The sequence below is a fragment of the Mesocricetus auratus genome, unplaced genomic scaffold (genome assembly GCF_017639785.1).
Source record: "Mesocricetus auratus isolate SY011 unplaced genomic scaffold, BCM_Maur_2.0 Super-Scaffold_100006, whole genome shotgun sequence".
NCBI lineage: Eukaryota > Metazoa > Chordata > Mammalia > Rodentia > Cricetidae > Mesocricetus > Mesocricetus auratus.
In genome coordinates, this window is record NW_024429190.1 from 11,729,474 (window position 1) to 11,754,134 (window position 24,661).

Below are 24,661 nucleotides of genomic sequence, written 5' to 3' on the forward strand. Positions count from 1 at the left end.
TTGTCTAGACTTTTGGGAGAATTTCTAACTTCCATATTTAAAAATTTTTGTTTTTCTTTATCGTGTGCACAAAAGTAAGTAAGGTGTTCCGCCAAATAGACACAGGGAGATAAAGTGCCCCACCTGTGTGTGCGTGTGTGTGTGTGTGTGTGTGTGCGTGCGTGCGTGCGTGTGTGTGTGTGTGTGTGTGTGTGTGTGTGTGCCTATGTGTGTGCTTATGTGGGTGCCCAGGAAGACGAGAAGTGGGAATTGGATCCCTTGGAGCTGGAATTATACATAAATAAGGTTCTGGGAACAGAACTCAGGGCCCTGAAAGGGCAGTCAGTGCTCTTAACTACTGAACCATCTCTCCAGCCCAGCTATTGTCTTCTCATTTCTTCTGTTCTTTTAAGTTTTTGCCTTTGGAATTTATCATTCTCATTCTAATGTCATTTTTTGTTTTGTTTTGTTTTTCAAGACAGGGTTTCTTTGTGTTACCCTAGATATCCTGGAACTCCTTCTATAGACCAGGCTGTCCTCAAAATCACAGAGATCTGACTACCTCTGCTTCCATAATGCTGGGACTGTACCACCACTGCCTGGCTATAGTGAGGTTTGTAAAGGAAATGTCAATTTACCATTTCTGTCCAGAAGACAATAAGTATATTTCTAAAAATACTTCAAGATATAGTTAGAGGACCTAGTAGTGAAATATTTTTGTGCATTTTAATTTTAGGAATGAAAAATAAATACATAAATATTTTTGTACAGTGTAGAGTGTAGTCTTCCCCGCCATCCATCTGGGCCCTGCCACAGTTGCAGTCCCCAAATAACACACAAGACACTATATTAACTATAAAGCTGTTGGCTGTTTGCTTGTTTCTTACTGGTTCGTTCTGACTTAAGTATTTAACCCATAATTGTTAATCTATTTCTCTTACCAGAGAAAAGGGTCCGGACCTCTTACTTTGGTGGCCTATGTGGTGTCTCTCTTTCCCAGAATCCTCCTCAACTCTTAGTCCCACCTATCTTGCTTCCCTATTGACCAACAGTGCTTTATTGACATATACACAGGACTTACCTATCATCTCCTCTTTTCTGTCTAAATAAAAAGAAAGGTTTTAACTTTAACATAGTCAAATTATATATAACAGAACAGCTATCAAGTAAGAACTATAGTTACAATATTTAGGCCATTAACATTTAGTAAGATTTTAAGAAAGTATCAGCCATCCTATCTTTGTGAGTCTAAAGTTTTATATGTAGCTTATCTTTTATCATAACTAAGGAAAACTATAACTACAACTATCTGTCTTCCACTCCATCAAAGACCACAGAAGGATAATACATAAACACTAGAATTGACAGAGACATCTCGTTACCTGGACAGTCACCAGAGGTTCCTCTGTAATGTTGGGGCATCCATCTTCAGCCCACAGGCCACAGTGTGTCTGGAAGACTTCTCAGAAAAGCAGAAAATTTCAAGCTATCCATCTGCATTGGCAGTCCATCAGTCATTTTCTGTGTCCTGCAGAAAGTCTGGCAGACTCTATTTAGTTCTGTACCCCACTTTTTAATTGGATCCTTTGGTCTTTTGAAGACTTTCTTCTTGAGTTCTTTGTAAATTTTGAAGATCATCCCTTTGTCAGATATGGGGTTGGTGAATGCCTTTTCCCATTCTCTGGACTGCCTTTTTGTCTTGTTGACTGTGTCCTTTATCTTACAGAAGCTTCTCAGTTTATTAATTGTCGATCTCAGTGTCTGTGCTATTGGTGTTATGTTTAGGAAGCAGTCTCCTGTACCAATTTGGAGAACAAGCAATGTAACCTTCAGTCCACCCTAGTTACCCATATTATAGTTGTTGTCCTGTTTCTTTCCTTTCCTTACAAATTCTTCCTAAGATGCCCACCCCTTGCCAGTTCTTCCATGCAGAAAGTGAACTTCTTCCTGAATTTTCACTTTTGTAACCATTCTCTTCAAACTAAAACAGTTTTCTAATTAAAAGGTCCCATAGTCTTTGTTCCTGTTCCATTCTTCTTGATCTACTGTATGATGTTGACTATGTTCTTTTTGAAACATCCCTTCTTTTTCTAGTATGGTCTTCTCATTTCCTCTTCGTCTGTCTGACCTTCCATCCATTTCTCTTTTGCTTCTGTTCCTCCCCGCTTGTAATTGGAGGCATGAAGGAGTACCTGATTTACCAGATTGAAATGGGCCACTTTGTCCCAAACCTCCATTTCTGCATCTTCAAACTGCTATGCAGCATTCCTCCCTTTATGTCCATCCCACTATCATGTAAATTCAGTATGCACATCACTTTTTCACTACTGCCTATCCCCTTCCACACCCAGAACACATTTCCCTGCCCAATTTCCCTGCTTCTCACTATCACCTTTATCTTGGTGTCTCAGATTCCCCGCCCCCAAACTTCCCCTTTCCAGTGTGATCATACTGACAAAAAAAGGAGTCCAGACCTTCATCTGCTTCTATGCAAATTGTTACTTTTGCCTCCAGACCCTCTGTAGCTTCCTCCCGGCCATGTAACACCACCATCTAATCTGGTTTAGTTTAGCTACAACTTTCATCATATCACTTCCCTAATCAATAAGATCTCATGACTCCCATTTCCCACTATATCAAGTCTAAACACCTCTACCCCAGCATTCAGGCTGCTCCTAATCTGGTTCCACCCTACCTGTTTTCTTCCTCACTATTGCCCAACATGTTCTCCTTCCTGGAGTTAGGTTGGTTTCTTACTGCCATGAGAAAATAGTCAAGTCCATTTATGCTTCCCTATTTTAACAGATGTATTTTCTCTTGTCCAAAATGCCCTTTCTGCCACATAGAAATAAACTATTTTCATCTTGCATGATAATTGCCTAAGTTCTTCTTGTATCTACTTCTGTTTTCTGTTGTTTTTAACACATTTTAATTGGACTTTCATCTCTGCAGCTCCATTGTCTAATCCACAATTCTTTTCATTTTCCTATCATTGTTCACTTCTTGTCCCAGTTTCATTTCTGTTGCTGTGCTAAAGTACCCTGACAGAAAGCAGCTAAAGGGAGAAACCAGCTATAGATTACATTCCATCATTGTGGGGAAGCTATAGGAGCAGGAACTTGAGACAGCATCACACTCAAGTCTCAAAGGAGCAGAGAGAAAATGAGTGCATATGTGTTCCCTTACTTGGTGCTAAACTTGATTTATCTACTCTTTTTTTTTTGTTTGTTTGTTTTTGTTTTTCGAGACAGGGTCTCTCTGTGGCTTTGGAGGCTGTCCTGGAACTAGCTCTTGTAGACCAGGCTGGCCTCGAACTCACAGAGATCCCCCTGCCTCTGCCTCCCGAGTGCTGGGATTAAAGGCGTGCGCCACCAACGCCTGGCTGATTTATCTACTCTTAATAGAATTCAAGAACCCATGCCTGGGAAATAATGCTACCCACTGTGGAGTGGCTCTTCCCATATTAATTAACAGGCACACTGCCCAACTCAATGTTGACAGTCCCTGAGACTATCTTCCCAGGTGACTCTAGGTTCTATCACATTGACAACTAACTAAAGCTAACCATCACACTTCTTCAGTCTTTTCTTTTTCAGTAAATAATATCATCTTTAATTCAGTTGCTTCAGTCAAAACCCTGGGAGCCATCCTTGGTCCTTCTCACACATAACCCACATCTAGTTCATCAGGAAATTCACTGAACTTTCCATTCCAGATATACTTTAAATCAAACCAATTCTAATGACTACCACTCAAGCAGATGGTACATAGCACCTCTGCCATGATCTCTCTGCCTTTATTTTTGTCCTTGTGTGGTTTAGTTGACCTAAAACATCCAGAATTGTCTTTTAGCAGTCCATTGCCTTCACTACTCAGCAACCTCGTCAGAGCAGAATTGTCTTTTTAAGATGTCTATTTAGAAGTCATTTCTGATAGGTTCCAGTCCATACTATGACTTCACATCCTTCCAATTTCTTCTCATTATTTTGTCTCTGGTTTGTCTGGCATTGTGCTTTTTGTTTGTTTGTTGCATTTGTTTTTGTTTTTTTAGGACAGGGTTTCTCTGTATAACAGCTCTGGCTATCCTGGAACTCACTCTGTCGCTCAGGCAGCCTCAAACTCACAGAGATCCACCTGTTTCCGCCTCCCAAGTGCTAGGATTAAAGGCATACACCATGACTGTCCTGCTGGCATTGTGCCTTTTGACAGCTCCCATATACATGTACTTATCACAGAGCAGTCAGTGGGTAGGTTACAAAAGAATGTATCTTCATTTTCCAAAATATTTGTCAAGTATGTATGTAGCAGAAAAAAGCAAGTCCTTTTCCTAAAAATATTTTCATTAAAAAAAAGCAACATTTTCTGTTCACTTTTATTTTGAAATAATGTCAGGTTTACAGAGAAGTTGCAAGTCCAGCATGCATTAGGTTTTTGTTTTTATTTTTCTTGAACAATTTGCTTCACCACCCCTGAAAACTTAAGCAATTCCTAGAAATAAGACCATTTTCCTACATAGTCACGACACAACCATCAAAGTTAGAAATAAACTTCTATAAATTACTGTTTTTATTATCCCAATAATGCTCTTTATTGCAAAAGGATCCAGGTCAGACTCATGCTGTTTATTTAGCTGTTAAATTTCTTAAGCATTCTTTAGTTTGGAACAGGTGTTCAGTCTTTCCTTGACTGTCCTGATTCTGGCATGCTTTAGTAGAACAGACTTATTGTTTATTCAGTATGCATTTAACTGATGTTTCCTCAGGATTAGATCAGGGTATGTGTGTTTTTAAGTACTCCAGAAGTGGTGTTGAATAATCAATACTTCCTTCAAGTGGCAAATGATTTTAATTTGTCTCATTAATATGTTTACTTGGTAATTTGATTAAGGTGGTTATCTACCAGGTGTCTTTAAAATAAAGTCAGTCTTTTTCATTTTTTAACTTTTTACATCTAATCAGTGTAGTGAAGTATTCTGAAACTCTGTACATTATCTCTATCTTCATCAAACTTGTCGTTTACTCATTTATAGCAGTATGAATTCATGAGTCTGTTATCCATTGCTGTCTGTTTTGATGCTCATATCCTCTGGGACTTTGCTAGTGATTGATTATCCCACTGTAAAGGCTCTAAGTGTTCCCCTAATTGTTTTAGTACTTCCTTGCATTCTAGCTTAACAAGCTGTCACAGATTTATAGTTTCCCTGTTCTAGTCCTGGAACCAGTCACCTCTCTGAAACCTGGGTTTGTAGTGGTTTCTTTTAGTAGCTGAGATGTGGGCCTTCTCAGTGGACAGAGATAGAGAATACATGTCAGTGCACAAGAGCATGAGCACAAACACACACACACACATAGATCATGTCTGTGCACAAGAGCATGAGCACACACACACACCCCCAGATCATGTCAGTGCATAAGTGCATGAGCACAAACACACACCCACACCTGTATTTATGTATCTATGTGGAAGACCATGATTTCAAACTGCCAGCCTAAAACTAGAAAGATCATTCTGGTTTTCTCACTTTATGTATTTGTCATTTTTCTATAAGTGAGGACGTGGGCTCCTATCATCCATAACATATTTAGTTAGTGCCCTGGAATGTAACCAAATACCTATCCTCATTTTTTTCATACACACTCACAGATACCTATGTTACCCCCTACCACTCCAGAGCTCTGACTTTCCACCCAGATTGCCTCCTTGCCCTGCTTGATCTTTGATACCTTACACTGAGCCTTTTCTTTATGTAGATGAAATCTACAAAGAAATCCTAATCCTGCTCATGTTTTGGCACCCAGCTCTTGGTCATCCTTGCTGTGACCCCATCCTTACCCTATTAAAGCTCTGACTCTTGACACCAACCCTGTCTTCATGTGGATCCTTCGATCTCTTGCTTAGGATCCATTTTCTTCATACAGCTGCCTTGCTTAGATACACCTCACATCAGCTTCAGGACTGAGCTGATAAAGACTGGGAAGAGGAAGGAGAGTTAAGGTCAATGCTTTATTTAGAAATTGTATCTTTAATATGTTGAGAAGGCTTTACCATTTCTGTTCCCTCTTCCTTGAAATTTTTTCTATATTTACCAACATTAATCTCTGAAATACCACACTAGTCAGTAAAGAGCCAGCCATCGAAAGAACAGCTAACTGGAATGAATAAATTAAATAAATAAATAAAAGCTCTTTTGGATTTTTTCATCTTCTGTTCATATTTTGTGTTATTACAAGTCTCAGAATTACTATTGAGCAGTTAATGATTAGTCATATGTTTATGAACCTTAAATCTTGAAGAGGGTTGCTTTTGGAATGCAATTCACCTTATCATTTAAGACTGAGAAATGCAAATATTTTTGCATATAGTATTACTGTAATTCAGTTATACCACAAGATTTTGCAAAGCAATGTCTATGTTGAATTGATTGTCCCTTGGAACATTAAAATCAAAGTATCTGCAAGATAGCCCTGTTAGAGCCTTTCCATAGAAATAAATGAGGAGGAGTCAATGTCCTATATAGTCAAGAACATTAAACTCTTAGAGATTACAGTTAGCGCAGGAAACAGCTAATGTCCTTTAGTTTGCCTCCAAATGGTTTCAATATATAAGCCAAACATTCCAAGAAGCTTTCTTATTACTATACTTACTCCAAGTTTTCCTGTGTAAATCACAAATTAGTCTTTGTTCTAAGTCAGGATAATGATATGGATTTTGTTTACCTCTAAGCCACAACATACCCAAATTCCTACTGCATTCCTTGGAAAACCTAAATCAGTGGTTCTCAACCTACCGGTCTGAAAGGGGGTAGAATGACTTTCACAGGGGTCACCTAAGACCATCTGAAAACAGATATTTACATTACAGTTCACAACAGTAGCAAAATTACAGCTATAAAGTAGTCACAGCATTAGGAAGGTTGAGAACCGCTGCCCTAAAGCTGTGGAAGTGCTGTCTTCACTACACCTTTCTTCCTTATGGAATCAGCATTCCTCACATGTACCCTCTTGGAGCCACGAAGAAGGAAAACTGGCTCTGTGATTTTTCTCCCACCAGGTGGCTCATATTAGCTGGGCAGCCCACTTATGAGGACCTTAAAAGATTGCTTGGTGGGTATTTGAGCACATTCTACAAAACTGTTGATGACCTCATGAGCCAAAGAAACCAGGTCTCACATTGTGGACTAAGCCTAAATATTATAACTTTATATTTATGTAGAGTCTGTTTTCCAAGGAACTCCAACCTCTTTACAGACATTATGTCATTAATCCTCAAAGCATCCCTGTTTGCTACATGGCAAATATGAGTCTCCTTCTTTTTTTGTTTTTCTATGTGGAAACTTGCAAGTCAGTTATGGAACCCAGCTCCCCGATTCTTACTCTATAGCCTATACCATGAAAAGGGCCAGAAGGCTAGCTTTTCACAATGTTCCTTGCTTCTTGGTGGGATTTAAAAGGAATTCTCAGTTTGTATGATGATATCTGGTATTCAGTGTCTCTGGTTTTAGTTCTCCTCTTAGAGTTTTCTTCATTATGGGTTCTGCATGTTCAGGCATGTGTAGTTTACCTCCACTGTTGTATCTGTGGGAAGAGTAGATGTTTGCAGCTGGAATTTGAAGTGAGAGACTTTATAATAGGATGTGGACTTTCACTTGCCACTCAGAGATCCCTTACACTTCTCGTACCCCCAAATAAAGTTGATTTTAAGTCACCCTACCAACTCAGAACATACTTTATTTTATAGTTGTCTTATGTTCAACAAAATTAGATAATGTTCAATTATATGCAACTAATCTGTATTGACTGTTCAACATATAATAATAACCTTTATGTCAAACATTTGCAATTATAAGATCTTATTTTACATATGTAATATTGCATGAGAACTTTTAAGACTTACATATGTGAAAATACTCACCTAGAGCTGAGCAGTAATGGTGCATGCCTTTAATCCCCAAACTCAGAAGGCAGAAGCAACTGTATCTTCTGAGTTTGAGGCCAGTCTGATCTATGAAGTAAGTTCTAGGACAGCCAGGGCTACATAGAGAAACCCTGTCTCCAAAAACAAAAAACAAAAAACCTGAAAAAGCTCACCTAGAGTAAAGCAATCAAAACTGAGGGCCATCGAGATGGCTCAGCAGGTAAAAGTGTGCAACCAAGTTGATTCAACCCCTGGAACCCACGTGGTGGAAGAATAGAACTGACTCGTGTAAACTGTCCTCTGACCACGTATACGGCATGCAAACACACACACACACACACACACACACACCAACCACATTTTTAAAAGAGATGCTGATAGCATTATTTCCTGAGCTATATTTCCCTCCAGAGAAATCCCTCAGTTAACTTTTCATTACCTTGGTAGAAATCCTGAGGGTAACTTTTCACAAAAATTTGGGTAAATTACAAAAATTGTCAGGAGCCAGCTCTGTACCTACAAAGGCATAACTCAAGAGGTCGGTTGTAGTGCAATTACTGAGAAGCATGGAGAAGAGAAAGGTACACAACTGAATCTAAGACTAAGTGTTTCTTCATGTCACTTGGATCATTAGAACTCAAAATTGTGAACTACAGTGGCAAAAAAATGCATTTGTCACCCCATTTTAAAACTCTGTTATATGGTCTAATGTCACATTCTTTGCCAATTTGGTGGATGCTGGTACTTGGCTGAATTTGACCATGGAAGTAGATTGAGAGATACTAGGTAAATATGAGAGAAGTTCTTTTAAAACAAGGTGGAAACTTTCCAGTCTGAATCAGTAAATCCTGAAAGCCTCAGAATCAAAAGTGTCACATGCCCTGCAACAGTGCTGTTCCACACAGCTGTCCAGCTCCACTAGATGTGAAGTGGCTCTGATCTAAATTGTGTTTCACTGGACGCCGAGCAGCCGGGCCACATCATGGAAAATCTTTATGGGCTGGAAAACATATGTCACACTTTAGGTGTGTAATGGAGCTGTGCTCTGAAGCATTGCTGTATTGCAGCGAATATTCAACAGCCTTAGGTTTTAAAGAGCTTTTCAAAATATCACAACCAGGGTTTGTTATAGGAAATACTAGCCAAAGGGATGTTCTTTGTATGCCACATAAAAACTTAGTGATGGGATTAGAAGGTGTTTGTTAAAAACTGATGTTTGGGACCAGGAGTGTGGCCCAGAGGTTGAGTGTGTGTCTACCATGTGTAAGGCCCTCGGTTTGATTCTCCAAAGTGCAAACAGCAGAGGCAGCAAAATAACTCTTACGTTTGTTCCAGCAGAATTCCATGCCCTAATTTTAACTTGACAGTACAGCTTTAGAAAATGTTCATGCTTGTTCTCCATCATGCAGTGAAGACCAGTTGTAACTGCAGCGGGTCTTTTATTATTATTTCTACATTTGTGTGTTTGCAATTTTCTTAGGCTTTCCCCTTCCTTATTGGTTCCAAAAGACTTCCTTCCCAGTCTTTGCACACTGCTCTGGGATAGTCTCAGTTCAGTTTTCATGAGTCAGGGAAAACTTTACACACTGAGGAGCAACTTGTCAGACATGTTCAACCAGCTCAGGCTAAGTTATAAAGTCTTTCCCTCCATTCCTTGCCCTTCTGCATTCCTAACGCATACTGCTTGCACTGTTTCTTAGCCCTTTCATAATTTTATTTGTGTTAGATGTTGGTTGGAATTTGTGACTTCTTTGTCTTATGTCTTACTACCTTGAAATGTTCTAGTGCCAGTTCCTACCCATGCCCTGCTTACCACCACAGCACTTAGCTAGGAAATTTGAATCTTCTGCCTTTTTGACCCTCCTTTACCTTCCCACTCTTTGGCTGTCTTTCATCTCCTTTAGTTAAGAGAAATCATGTGGTTGCTAGCTGTAAAAAGTAACTAGACGCAGTGAAAATGAACCTCCCCATCTCTGGGACCGAGAGTGTCTCTGTTGACTTGACCCTCAGCCTTTCGAAGTCTCACTGTAATGAGGTCTGATATAGTTTTACATTAACATTTGGAAAGAATAACATGAATTTTATAGAAATTTCAGTTTTTATTTTTGCAGGTGACTTCAAAATGAGAACAGGTACTTTCTGCAAAGATTCAAGAAAATGAAAATTTCAAGACATAATTGTCTCTTACTGGAGAGTTGGGATACAGCCCCACTGTGGACTTTTCCTAATTAGCTTTTGTGTTGCATACTACATGAATGTACTAACCATTGGAATAGATAAGTAATACAAAAACATAAACAGGAAATTAAGTATCCCCCAACTAAGTTAATAGCAGAAAAATCCATTGATTATATAAGAAGCAGTTTAAATGTATTAATAAATTTGATCAAAGTATAATTATTTTAATTTGTATTAAAATTTTTCTCCAGTGTTTTTTCTAATTTAGAGGTATACATGATTTTTGTTTGTTTTTCAGACAGGATCTCACTATATAGCCCTAGTTAGCCTGGAATTGGCCTGGAAGTCATAGTGATTTGCCTGCCTCTGCCTTCTGAGTGCTAAGATTAAAGAAGTAAATCACCACACCCATCTCCCTCCCTCCCTCCCCCCTCCCTCCCTCTCCCTCCCTCTCCCTCCCTCCCCCTCCCTCCCTCCCTCCCTCCCTCCCTCCCTCCCTCCCTCCCTCTCTCTCTCTCTCTCTCTCTCTCTCTCTCTCTCTCTCTCTCTCTCTCTCTCTCTTTCTCTCTCTCTCTCTCTCTCTAAGCAGGTTCTCACTGTGTGTCCCAGTCTTGCCTGAAACGCAGGATCCTCCTTCCTCGGGTTTCTTTTTTTTTTTTTTCTTTTTCTTTTTCTTTTTCTTTTTTTTCCGAGACAGGGTTTCTCTGTGGCTTTGGAGGCTGTCCTGGAACTCACTTGGTAGTCCAGGCTGGTGTCGAACTCACAGAGATCCGCCTGCCTCTGCCTCCCGAGTGCTAGGATTAAAGGCGTGCGCCACCAACACCCGGCTCTTCCTCGGGTTTCTGAGAATTGGAATCATGGGGTGAGCTGCCTTGACTGGTTCTCATTTTGTGTCAGAAACTTTGATATGGATGCCAATGTGGGTGCTGAAGAGATGGCTCAGCAGTTAAGATCACTGGTGCTGTTGCAGATCACCAGGTTCAGTTTCCAGCACCAACATGGTGGCTCACAACTATCTATAATTTAGTTCCAGGAGATCCAGTGCCCTCTTCTGCCCTCCATGGATGCTAGTGCACACACACACAGACATAAACATAAAATAAAAATAAAGAAGTCATTTTTTAAACAATTAAATTTAGTACTAGTGAGATGGCTTGACAGGTGAAGGTGATTGTCACCAAGCCGGACAACCTGAATTCAACCCTTGAGACCCACATAGGAGGAGACAGTTTACTCTTGCATGTTGTCCACTGATCTCCACAAGAGCACTTTGACATTCCCCCTACCACCAATCAATAAATATAATATTTTTAAAAAGAATATTGTTTAGATACCTACTCTTCTTTTGGCACTTGCCTTCAGTCTCTCTCTTTCTTTTTGAGATGGGTCTTGATATGTAGTAATGGCTGTCTTGGAACTCACTGTGTAGACTGGTTGGCCTCAAATTCACAGTGATCTGGTTGCCTTTATCTCCTGAGTGCTCAGGTCAAAGGTGTGCGCCGCCACCCGTCCACCCTCACTTGTTAGAAGAGTCAGCAAATGTATGTCAGATGTGATACATCTAATAATGTCATCATATCATTCATTGCCTGGAAGTTTCTTCTATTTATGCCACAATCCAAACACCAACTTTTCTTTTTTTATATAACTACTTAAGTATGTGTGTGGGTGAGCTTATATGCTTTGTGTGTCCATCTTTACCACCACATTGCAAAATGAGGTTCTTAGATACTTGAAAGTAGAGAAACTACTTTTTTTTCAAGACAGGTTTCTCTGTGTTGTCCTCGCTGCCCTGGAACTCTTTGTGTAGACCACAATGGCCTCTATTTCACAGAGATCTACCTTCCACCTGCCTCTGCCTCCTGAGTGCTGAGATTAAAGGAGTGTGACACCACTGCCTGGCAAAATAACTGACTTTTATTGAAAAACATCTAGTATTATTTTAGAATAAATTATGATTTTTTAAAATCTGCCTTTGCTGTATATCTCTGTCTTATTCTGATCACATGAGTCTCTTATCTGCTGAACAGCATGACTAAAATTACATCAGTGGCTGGCCCTGTCTATAACTTGGCTTTCTGAGAATAGCTTCATGGCAGAGTACTGGTGGGAGCCATGCTTATTGCCACAACTCTGGAATTTCTAGGTCCATGTCACCACCAAGAAGCATGCTGCTGACTGCTCATAAACACCATTTAAGTGTTTGGTAGCAAGGCCTCTTAAAAGAGTCTTGTGGTTTTTGCTGCTAATGCTGAGTCATGAACCTCCCTTAAAGGGGCTGCACCTCTGCTTGCCTCTGGCAAACAGAGGCCACCCGAGAAAGTGCTGCTACCTACCAAGAAGCTGTACTTGACTCTGCTCTTTTGCTTTTAAAATCCCTTTTTAAGCTTTTGTCAGATTTTACATGGAAATTCTTGCTCCACCTGTGGATACCATTTTGTAGACAAGTTTCTGTCCCACTGGGGCCTGCAGCCGTTTGGTTCCAAGTAAATGACAGAGACTTATATTAATTTTAAACTGTTTGACCAATGGCTTAGGCTCCTAACGGGCTAGCTCTCTCTCTTAGTTTTTTTTTCTTTTATTTATTTTGTACATTCCAATACCAGTTTCCCCTCCTTCTCCTGCCACTCCTCCCACCCCACCCCACCTCCTATCTGCTTCTCAGAGAAGGTAAGGCCTCCCCTAGGAAGTCTACTAAGTCTGCCCCATCATCTCCTTGTGTCAGGACCACGGCACCTCTCCACCCCCACACCCCTGTGTCTAGGCTGGGCAAGGTATCTCTCCATATAGAATGGGCTCCACTAAGTCAGTTTGTGCGTTAGTGTTAGATCTTAGACCCACTGCCAGTGGCCTCATATATTGTCCCAGTCACACCATTGTCACCTATATTAAGGGAGTCTAGTTTGGTCTTATGCAGGTTCCCCATTTGTCAGGCCTGAGTCAGTGATCTCTCACTAGATTGGGTCAGCTGATTCTGTGGGTTTCCCCATGATGGTCTTGACTCCTTTGTTTATATTGTTGCTCCTCCCTCACTTCGATTGTACTCCAGGAGCTTGACCCATTGGTTAATTGTGGATTTCTGCATCTGCTTCTCTCTTAATTATTAACCCATTACTATTAAACTATGTATTGCCACAAAACTGTGGCTTACCCATATTGCTCCAGCATGTGACTCCTTGGACGGCTACATGGTGTCTTTCCAGCAGCCTGTCTCTGTCTTCCTCTCCCCAGCATTCTCCTCATCTGGTAGCCCCACCTATACTTCCTGCCTGGCTACTGGACAATCAGTGTTTTATTCATCAACCAATAAGAGAAACATATATACAGAAGGAAATCCCCCATCAGGATAGTGATTCACTCAAGAAGATACTTGCTGTGCAAACATTAGGGTCTAAGTTCAGATCCCCAGTACCCATGTAAAAGTTCTTCAGCTAGTCTTGCTGCATTAGTGACCTCTAACTTTAATGAGAGATGCTTTCTCAAAAAGGGTAGATATCATTAGAGAGAGATACCCAAATTCAATCTCAAGACTCCTCACACATGTGCATACACCCTTCCACAAACATGTACACACCCATACATGGCTAGTTTTGAATTGGGATGTTTTATCTTTAAAATACACACAGGATTGTGAAAATGTACTTTAAGAATATATCTTAATTTTTATTTTGGTCACATGTGGAATGATTCTATTTTCATATATTGAACTAAATAAAATATTATTGGGCTGGGAATGTAGCTCAGTGGTAGGGTGTATATTTATCAGGTGCGAGGCACTAAACTCTAGCCCTAGAAACACTGTGTGTGTGCATGTATATAATCTTTTTATTTTTTAATATGCTGAAATCTGAAATTATATATGTAGTTTTTAATTACATCTGACATTCTATTTCTGTTGGTTGATAACTATGTATGGACACATATAAAAATATACCAAGGTAATATATTTAATTTTTGAACAAAAATTAGACAGTGCTTTCTTTTTCTGAAATGGGAATTTTTTCCTGATAGCATATTTAGATGAACTTTATTCCTTCCAACTGTAACATGGTATTTCTTAAATTTCTGCTATTGACATATTTAAATTTTACTTTTCTGGGTTGGCAAGATTGCTCAGTGGGTAAACATGCTTGCTGCACAAGCCTGACAAGCTGTGTTTGATCCTGGAACACATGTGAAGGTAGAGGAGCTGTCCTTTCACCCCCCCCCCAGTCACACCATGACAAGCCTGTATCCACAGCACATATATATTCACATTATCATGTAACCATGACCACCACCCATCTTTGATGTCTTTGTTTACCAAAACTCTTATTTCCATCAAATGGCCCTGTCCTCACTATCATTCCTCAGCCCCCGAAACCATCATTTTACTGCCAGTCTCTATCAATTATACTATCCCAGAGACCTCATACAAGTGGAATTAAGCAATATTTGTCCATTTGTGATTGACTTATGTAACACAATGTTCTTAAAGTGTGTGTGTGTGTGTGTGTGTGATATCAGAAATGCCTTCCTTTTTAAGGCCCAGTAATGCTATATTTTATGTATGTAACATCTCTCCATCTGTGCACATTGTCCTGGCTAGTTTTATGTCAACTTGACTCAAGCTACAGTTATCTGAGAGGAGAGAATCTCAACTGAAAAATGTCTCCATAAGATCCAGCTGTAAGGCATTTTCTTGTTAGTGATTGATGTGAGAGGGCCCAACCCATTGTGGGTGGTGCCGCCATCCCTGGACTGGTGGTCCTGTGTTTTATGAGATGGTTGAATGGTCGAGTACTGCTGCTTTCCCCCAATAACCCTGGTTCAATTCCCAGCACCAACATGACAGCTCACAACTCTAGATCCAGAGAATCTGACACCCTCATACAGTCATGCAGGCAAAACACAAATACATGTAAAATAAAAATAAATAAACTTAAAAAATAAAAAAGCAGGCTGAACATTCATTCCCTGAGGAGTCAGTGAGCCACAGGTACTTCTCCCTGGTCTCTGCATCAGGTCTTGCCTTCAACTTTCTTCCCTGTTTGAGTTCCTGTACTGACTTCATTCAATGAAGAACAGTGATTTGGAAGTACAAGCCAAATAAATCCTTTCTTTCCCAGATTGCTTTTTTGCCTCAGGTGTGGTGTTTCATCACAGCAGTAGAAACTCTGACTAAACATGTAGATTGCTTCCAATTTGGCTATTGTGAGTTATACTACAAATGTTGGTGTGCACATATCATATGGTAGACAACTGCTCCACAACTGAGCTATGCCATTATACCCTATCATAAATTTTAGAATAGCCTATATTTTTATTTATGTAAGAGATGTTATTGGGATTCTTTTTCATTCATTTATTGGGGAGGAGGCCATGACCCACATGTGGAAATTAGAAGATACCTTTTGGCAGTCAGTTCTTTCCTTCCACCTTGTTGGTTCCAGGTTTTGGATCAAGGCCATCAGGTTTGACAGCAACTGCCTTTACCTGATGAGTCATCTCACTCAATAATAAGCAGTCCCATTATTGGAATTTCGAAAGGTGTTACTTTTACTATCTAATATTGACATTGATCCCATGAATACTGATGTCTTTTCATTGTTTCATTGTTTGATATATTGTTTAAGAAGCTCTTCTCACCAGGCATGGTGGTGCACACCTTTAATCCCAGTACGGAGGAGGCAGAGGCAGGGAGATTTCTGTGAGTCTGAGGCCAACCTGGTCTACAGATCCAGTTCCAGGACAGCCAGGACTACATAGAAAGACCCTGTCTTAGAAGAAAGAGAAGGAGACGGAGGAAAAGTAAAGAAAAAGGAGGAGGCAGAAGACGAGAAGAAAAGAAAGGGGGGAAAAAACCTCAATGCTAAAGTTATAATCAAAATGTTCTAGATTTACTTCTAATAGTATTGTGGGGGGGTGTGTTTTGTTTTTTGAGACAAGATTTCTCTCTGTAGCCCTGGATGTCCTGGAACTCACTCTGTAGACCAGGCTGGCCTCAAACTCATAAAGATCCACCTGCCTTTGCCTCCCAAGTGCTGGGATTAAAGGCATGTGCCACTACTGCCTGACCTAATAGTTCTTAATTTGTTTTACACACACACACACACACACACACACATACACACACACATTTGACTCTTTGAGCTAGCTGAATTTTTTCCTAATAGGAAGACAGTTCCCATTGCATTAATACCACTCGAACAGTCTGGTCTGCCTTGCTAAAACTGAAATGTCACATTCTTAGATATGGGGAGATGTTTTAGAGTTGTTATTCTATGTCACTCATAAAACTACTCTTGTAACATTGTTATCATGTTCTAATTCTCATTTTGTGATGTGTTTTGGTATCTGGAAGTTTAACTCTTTCCTCTTTATAATTCTACTTTTTAAATATTTTTGTGGTAATCTTCTGTATGGCTTTTAGAATCCATATAACAAGTTGTAACATTCATATTACTGGAATTTTGGCCAGGATTGTGTTAATATAACTAATTTTGGAAACAGTTGTGGTTTTTTTGTTTGTTTGTTTGTTTGTTTGGTTTTTGAGACAGGGTTTCTCTGTGGCTTTGGAGGCTGTCCTGGAACTAGCTCTTGTAGACCAGGCTGGTCTTGAACTCACAGAGATCCACCTGCCTCTGCCTCCCAAGTGCTGGGATTAAAGGTGTGCTCCACCAACGCCCGGCAACCTTAATGTCTTAAGGAAGCATTATTTATTAGTGTCTATATCTCTGCTATCACTGTGATGCCTAGGAAGCTCTGCATGTGTGTTGTACTTGGGTGACATCTACAGAGCAGCTCCTGGCAGCAGAACTATAGCTGCTGACCTTCTAGACTTGTGCCGTAGCACTGCAGTCTACCTGGGTGCTCACCAGTGTCTTCTGTGTTCATGTCCCTCCATGTCTCCTCTTTTAAGCACACACATGATCATTTAAGCCCACCAGGGCAATTAAGACTGATCTTCCCATCTCAAGATTCTTAATCATGTCAGCAAGTATCTGTCTCCATGTAAGGGAACATTCACATGTTTCAGAGCTTAGGAAATAGACAACTTTGGGGACCCAATTTTTAGCCGGTGAAAGGATGCAGTGTGGCTGGAGACTCTTGAGGCAGTGAGAGTGATTGCAACTGTCAGTCACCGGATGATTTGCACATGTGAGATGTTTTTGTAGATGCTCTATCTGTGCCATTCCATTTACTCATTACAAGAATGCTGTGTAGGCCACTTGTGATGGCAGGGAAATGATGATGAACAGAAATTTAAGAGTCATAAGGAAAAATTGGGTTCAAAAGAAGAGCAGTAACTCCACTTCAGCTGTGTTTAGGTCACAGTAGACCATGCTCAAGAAAGGACTAATCCCAAGCAGAAGCCCGGGAACCCTGCAAAGAGTTCTGATGATCTCTCCTAAAATATCCTACCCATGTTTCCCTCCATTTGAGTTGAAGTAAATTATAAGGAACAATGAATTTGATATTAGGAGACCTGGATTTTACTGACTAAATGAGTGAACTGGATACACCATGTCATTCCTCTGATCTTCTCTCTCCACATCTGTAAAAGAAGAATGTCCTAGTTTTCCTTCTACTGCTGTGGTAAACACCATAACCAAAAGCAGCTTGGAAAGGAAAGGGTTTATTTTAGCTTACAGGTTACAGTTCATCATCAAATGAAGTCATGGCCAGAGCTGGAGGCAAGAACTGAATCAGATACCATGGAGGAATGCTGCCTACTAGAGTGCTTCCTCTGGCTTACATAACTGCTTTTTCCTTTTTAGAATTATTTGTACTCGATGTGTTTTGGCCTGCCTGTATTATCTGTGCATCATGTGTGTGCAGTACCCAGGGAGTTCAGAAGAGGGCAACAGATCCCCTGAAACTGGAGTATAAGATGGTTGTGAGCCATGTGGATGCTGGGAATCAAACCCATGTTCTCTGGAAGAGCAGCGGGTGCTTTTTGTTTGCTTGCTTTTTTGCATTGTTTTCTTGAGACAGGGTTTCTCTGTAGCTACGGAGCCAGTCCTGGATCTGACTCTGTAGACCAGGCTGGCCTCAAACTCACATAGATCCACCTGCCTCTGCCTCCTGAGTGCTGGGATTAAAGGTGTGCACCACCACTTCCAGGCTGCAGCCAATGCTCTTAACCACTGAACCCACAGCTAATTTTATTATGCAGCTAAAGCTCACCTTCCTAGAGATGGTATAGAAGACTGGGCATTCCTACTTCAATTAGCAGTTAAGAAGATGCCCCTACAGACATGCACACAGACCAGTCTGAAGGAGGTAATTTCAAAATTGAGGGTTTTTTTCACAGGTGACTCTTCATTCATGTCAAAAAAAAAAAGCACAAGGAGTAAGGATGTAAACAAAGGAGAACATTTATTCACCATTGAAAGGAGTATAAACTGGAAATCAGTGTGGAGGGTCCTCAAAAAGCTAGAAATAGATCTACCAACAGCTATACCACTGTTGGGCCTAACCCACACACACAAAGGACTCTATATCCTTCTATAGAGATAGTAGCTCATCCATGTCCATTGCTGCTATATTAACAATAGCCAGGAATGGAAACAGGAGGAAATATGAGGAAAGATAACTAACACTTAAAGGCTTTTGAAACAAAGCATAAGGAAACCTACTACTGTAGATGTTTCCTAAAACACACACACACACACACACACACACACACACACATGCACACACGCATGCGTGCGCACAAAGTTAACACTAATAAATGGATAAAATGTGATATATTTACACAATGGAATTTTTAAATTTGTACTTAATTTATACATTTTGATTAAATTATTTTCCCTTCCTCAACTCCTCAGAGGTCCTCTACCCAACTTCATGCTCTTATTCTTTAAAAGCATACATGCAGAAACATGGAATCTGTCAGGGTGTGGTGGTGCCATTGGAGAGAAAAGTAATTATCCCTTTGCCAACAGATATCAATTGCAAGTAGTTTCTAGGTTAGGGGTGGGACTTTGTGTCCACTTCTCCTTCTTAGTGCTGGGATTTTACACAATGGAATATTATTTGGATTTAAAGAATAAAATCACAAATTCACAAGTAATAGAGCTAAAAAGCACTATTCTTACTAAGGTAACCCAGATCCAGAAAGACAAATGTTAAATGACTTCTCTCATTTGTGGATGTTAGCTTTGAATCTTCAAATATGTGTGTTTCCTTTGGAATAGTCATAGAGGTCAGGAAACTAGTAAGGAGACATGGAGGCTTTTAAGGAAGGGGATAAAATGTAGTTGGGGGTGGTTTCTAGGGGAGAGATTGCAATGATATAAAGGGAATAATGGAACAGGAAAGACTATAGTGGGTGGGAAGACGGGGTAAAGGAAGGAATGTGGGTAAAGATTAATACTAAAGATTTGAAAATATCATAAGGAAACCTACTACTATAGATGCTTCCTAAAATATATACAGACACACATATAGAAAGTTAAAATAGAGTTACTCTATGACAGGGCAATACAGACACCACAGGCTAACAAGAAGCCCAGGGCCAGAAGTAAGTTTCCTCTTTTAGAGTTATTAAGAGTATTCCACTTTTGTAGTTGTTGGCCAGTAAGGGCCCATAGATGATTCCCAAACATTATAGGTTCTTGCCAGAACTACTTTTGTCCAATGGCACCACCTTCCAGAACTTGATGGTAAGGCCCTGTTGCTGAAGACACCATGTACTTGTGTCATAGGTATTGGAGAAATCAAACTGGTGCTGATCTGGGATGTTAGCTAGCTTTCATCATGCTGGAAGGTACTATATGTGCTACTGGAGGAGAAAGTGAGTATTAGGGTTACTCAGCTATTGTGGCCTAGTGAGACACACCAGCTGGGACAATAAATGACCTGAATGTCATGAGAGTAGCCACATTCTTCTTGGATTTAAGCCTCATTCCAGCAGATGAAATACATACCTAGCACCATTATGGAAGCTAAGATCTTGTAGCTAGACAGGTCATAGGCCCATTATTCTTTTAAATGGACATAGTATTAAACCAGCTCTTAAGGACTCATCCTTATACCCATAGATTCATGAATATTTCAGCCCTCATCAGAGAAACTTCTCTTGGAGTAGATGACAAAAGAAAGCCACCCACTAGTAAAGGTACAGCGAATGAGAGACTGGAATGTTCAGCACTAAATGAGACATTACATCACATCCCCGCCTCCCCAGGCTCAGGAGTCATCGCAGAAGAGGAGTGGACAGATGTGAGGTGGTTTGAATAAGAACATCCCCCATAGGCTCATATATTTAAATGCTTAATCTCAAGGGTGTAAAAATCTGGTAGAATTATAAGGATTAGGAAGTGTGGCCTTGCTGGAAGAAGTATGTCACTGGGGGTGGGCTTTGAGGTTTCAAATGCCCTGTGGCCTTCGGATCAGATTGTAGAACTCTGAGCTACTTCTCCAGCACCAAGTCTGCCTGTGTGCTACCATGTTCTCTGCCATGATGAGAATAGTCTCCGAAGCTGTATGCAAGCCCCATTAAATGTTCTTTTTTTTTAATAAGAGTTGCCTTGGTTATGGTGTATCTTCACAGCAATAGACAGGTTGTAAGAGCCAGAAGCTGTGGGTGAATACAAGGATGTTTTCTGGATATGACAGAACAGTTACACATGTGAACTCAAACTGATTGGAACAGCATGCACAAGCCCTGAACAAGCTCAAGCTAGACAAAATCCCAGCACTGAGAGGGATGCAAACATGAAGTCTTAGTTCTAAGCTTTTGACAATAGATAGCTTCTGGGAGAGGAAGAGTCTGTTTTCTTTAAGGCTGTGACTCCAGGTAGACTGACAACACTCTAGTGGATGGTCCACACCCAAGACTATATGGGCAGCACACATTGGACTTGATGGATTGAAAAAAGAAAGAAAGAACAAAGGATACAGATTTGTGTGGGCAGGGAGTTGGGATTGGTCTGGGAGAAATGGGGAACCACGGGTAAAAATGAACAAAACAAATTATATCAAATTCCCAAACAACTAACAATTTTTAAAACCTAATTAAGAACTCAAACAACCAGTTACTAAATGGTCTAATGAACAGTTCACAAAAGATGATATACAAATGGTAAATAACCATATGGTAGTGTAAGATGTCTAGTTGGGGCATTGTCTCTCCTATTGCATAGTGATTTCATTAAAATTTATATTATATATAGGAAGCTTCTACAGTAGTAGGCTACCATATGACTTTTCAAAAGCTTTTTTGTTAGTAATCTTTTCTTGTATTCTCTTCTTTACCCTGCCTTCTATTCCTTCCCCATTTAATCCAAGTTTCCCCTTATTTCTTTTCTTTCTTTATTTTTTGAGATAAGGTTTCTCTGTGTAGTCCTAGCTGCCCTGGAACTTGCTCTGTAAACCAGGTTGATCTCAAAGATCTGCCTGCCCCTGCCTCCCCAGTGCTGGGATTAAAGGTGTGTGCCACTACTGACTGACCTTTATTTCTTTATAACACTATATTCTGTGTTTCCTTCCTTGAAATATTCCTTCCTCTCCTGTGGTCTCTTACTAACCTCTGTGATTATTCTAATTGAAACACACATATTCAAACTTAAAAGCAAACCTATACCTGTAAGAGAAAATATGAAATAATTTGTTTGGAGGAGTTTGGGTTACTTTACTCGGGATGCTTGTTTCTAGCCCCATTCACTCACCTGCAAGTTTTATTTTTCTTACCAGCTGAATAATATTGCGTTGTGTTGATGTTCCACATTTTCATTTTCCTTTCTTCAGCTGATGGACATACATGCTGTTCCCAGTTCTAGCTATTATGAATAGAGCAACAAACATGGATGAGCAAGTGTTGCTGCAGTAAGACAAAGTGTCCTTTGGAAATGTGCTCAAGAGTAGGATAACTTGATTATGTGTAAGATTAATTTCAGCTGTTTAATAGACCTCTACACTGGTTGACATAGTGACTGTACAAGTGTGTACTCCCACCAGCAATAAGTGAGTGTTCCTCTTTCTCCACAACCTTACCACCATATGCTGTCATTTGTTTTATTGATCTCAGTCATTCAATTGGGGAAACGTGAAATCTCAAAATAGTTTGAATTTTCATTTCCTTGATGACTAATGATGTTGATGTTGAACTTTTTTTTTCCGAGACAGAGTTTATCTATATTGTTTTGGAGGTTATCTTGGAACTCACTCTGTAGACCAGGCTGGCCTCGAACTCACAGAGATCCACCTTCCTCTGCCTCCCAAGTACTGGGATTAAAGGCATACGCCACCAATGCCCAGCTTGATGTTAAACTTTTTTTTGGTATTAACTTTATTCTATTTTTTGTATAACTTTAAGTACATAAAGATTTATTTCCACAGGCCTCAGGAAATGGGCAAGAGTCACAGGACAATCTCTCTTCCTACCAAAAACAAAACAAAAATGTTGCATGTTTGTTAAACTTTTTGATGGTGTTTTTCAGTCATTTGTGTTTCATCTGCTGAGAATTCTGTTTAGATCTGTACCCCATTTTTAATTAAGTTATTTGTTTTCTTGATTTTTTTTTAGTTCCTTGTACATTCAGAGATACTAACCGTCTGTCAGATGTGTAATGGCTAAAGGTTTCTTCCCCATTCTGTAGGCTGATGCTTAGAGTGATCATGCCCTTTTTTGTTCAGGAACATTTTTGTTTTATGAGAGCCCATGGATTAATTAGTGGTCTTAATACCTGTGATATTGGTGAGTTCAAGCCTATTCCTCACTTTCTGTTCTGTCAGACTCAGGATAGCTGATTTAAATTGAGGTCCTTAATCCATTTGGAGTTTTATGTGGGATGGTAGGTATAGGTCTATTTTCTTTTTTTAAATTTTATTATATTTTTATTTAAATTAGAAACATGCATGCTTCAAATGTCAATCCCGGCTCCCCCTTCTCCCTCCACCAGCCCCACTCCCACTCCCCAGCCCCAGCCAAACCCCACATCATTCCCCAGGGAGGGTGAGGCCCTCCTTTGGGGGATCTCTAAAGTTTGTCATTTCATCCTGGGCAGGACCTAGGCCCTTCTCCATGTGTCCAGGCTGAGAGAGCATCCCTCTATTTGGAATGGGCTCCCAAAGTTCATTTGTATGCCATGGTGAACACTAACCTACTATCCAAAACCCCAGAGATTTCTGAGGCCTCCTCACTGACACTACATTCATGGAGTCTGGATCAGTCCCCTGTTGGCCTCTTAGTCATCAGTCTGGGGTTCAAGATCTCCCCCTTATCCAGTCAGTTGTCTTTGTGGGTTTCACCAGCACGGTCTTGACCACCTTGCTCATCACTCCTCCATCTCTGTTACTGGGTTCCAGGGGGTTAGTTCAGTGTTTACTTGTGAGTGTCTGTCTTTGTTTCCATCAGTCACAGGATGAAGGTTCTAGGATGTCACATAAGGTAGTCACCAACCTTATCATCAGGTAGGGGCTGTTAATGTAGTCTCTTCACTATTACTTAGTTTTCCAGTTGGTGTTATCCTAGTACATCTCTGGGAATCTCACTAGTATCAGCTCTCTCCTCAAAGCTATAATGATTCCAACTATTATAGTATCTCTCACTTAGTCTCCTCTATTCTTACCCCACTCAGCCTTCCTGCTCCCCCATGTCTTCTTCTACCCTCCTCTTATCCCCCTCTCTTTTTCCTGGTTCCCTCTCTTCTCCCCCCATGTTCCCAATCTGCTCAGGAGATCTTGCCTCTTTCCACTTCTCTGGGGTATAATGCATATCTCTATTTTCATCTTTTCTACATGCAATTATCCATTTTGACCTGCATCGTTTGCTTGAAGGTGCTATCTTTAGTGTGTGTTTTTGGCTTCTTTGTCAAAAGCCAGGTGTCCATAAGTTGTAGAATTATGTCTGGGATTTCAGTTCTATTCCACTGATCATTTTGTCTGTTCTTATGCCAATACCATGCTGTTTTATTACCATAGCCCTGTAAAGAAATATTGAAATCTGGGATGGTGATAGTTCTTCAGGATTATTTTAGCTGTCCTGGTGTGTGTGTGTGTGTGTTTCCATATTAAACTGATGGTTTTTTCAATTTCAATAAAGAATTGTATTGGGGTTCTTATGGGGATTGATTGACTTTGATAGAAAAGCCATTTTCATAATATTAATCCTATTGATTCATGAACATGGGAAGTCTTTCTATCTTCTGCTGCCTACTTCAATTTCTTTCTTCAATATTTTAAAGTTTTTATTATACAAGTCTTTCACATGCTTTGTTAGAGTTATCCCAAGATATTTTTGAAGCTATTGTGGAAGATACTATTTCCCTGATTTCTTCCAAAGTCTATTAGTCATTTATATATAGGAAGGTATTTTGTATTAATTTTTTATCCTGCTACTTTAACTGAAAATGTTTACCAGCTGTAAAAGTTTTCTGTTTGAGTCTTCAGGATCTTTTATGTATAAAAATCTTATCATCTGCAAATAAAAATGCTTTTACTTCTTCCTTTCCTGATTGCATCCCTTGATCTCCTACAGCTGTTTTATTGCTCTAGCTAAAACTTCAAGTATTATATTGAACAGTTACAAAGGAAATGGACATCTTTGCCTTGTTCCTGACTTTAGTCAAAATGCTTTGAGCTTCTCTCTATTTAGGGTAAT

General features: G+C 40.0%; 1 protein-coding gene across 4 annotated transcripts in view; it reads left to right on the forward strand.

Moving 5' to 3' along the window:
• Nucleotides 1-24,661, forward strand: part of Hormad2 (HORMA domain containing 2) — a 119,705-nt gene that overhangs the window by 78,045 nt on the left and 16,999 nt on the right. The gene's annotated exons all lie outside the window — the stretch shown is intronic.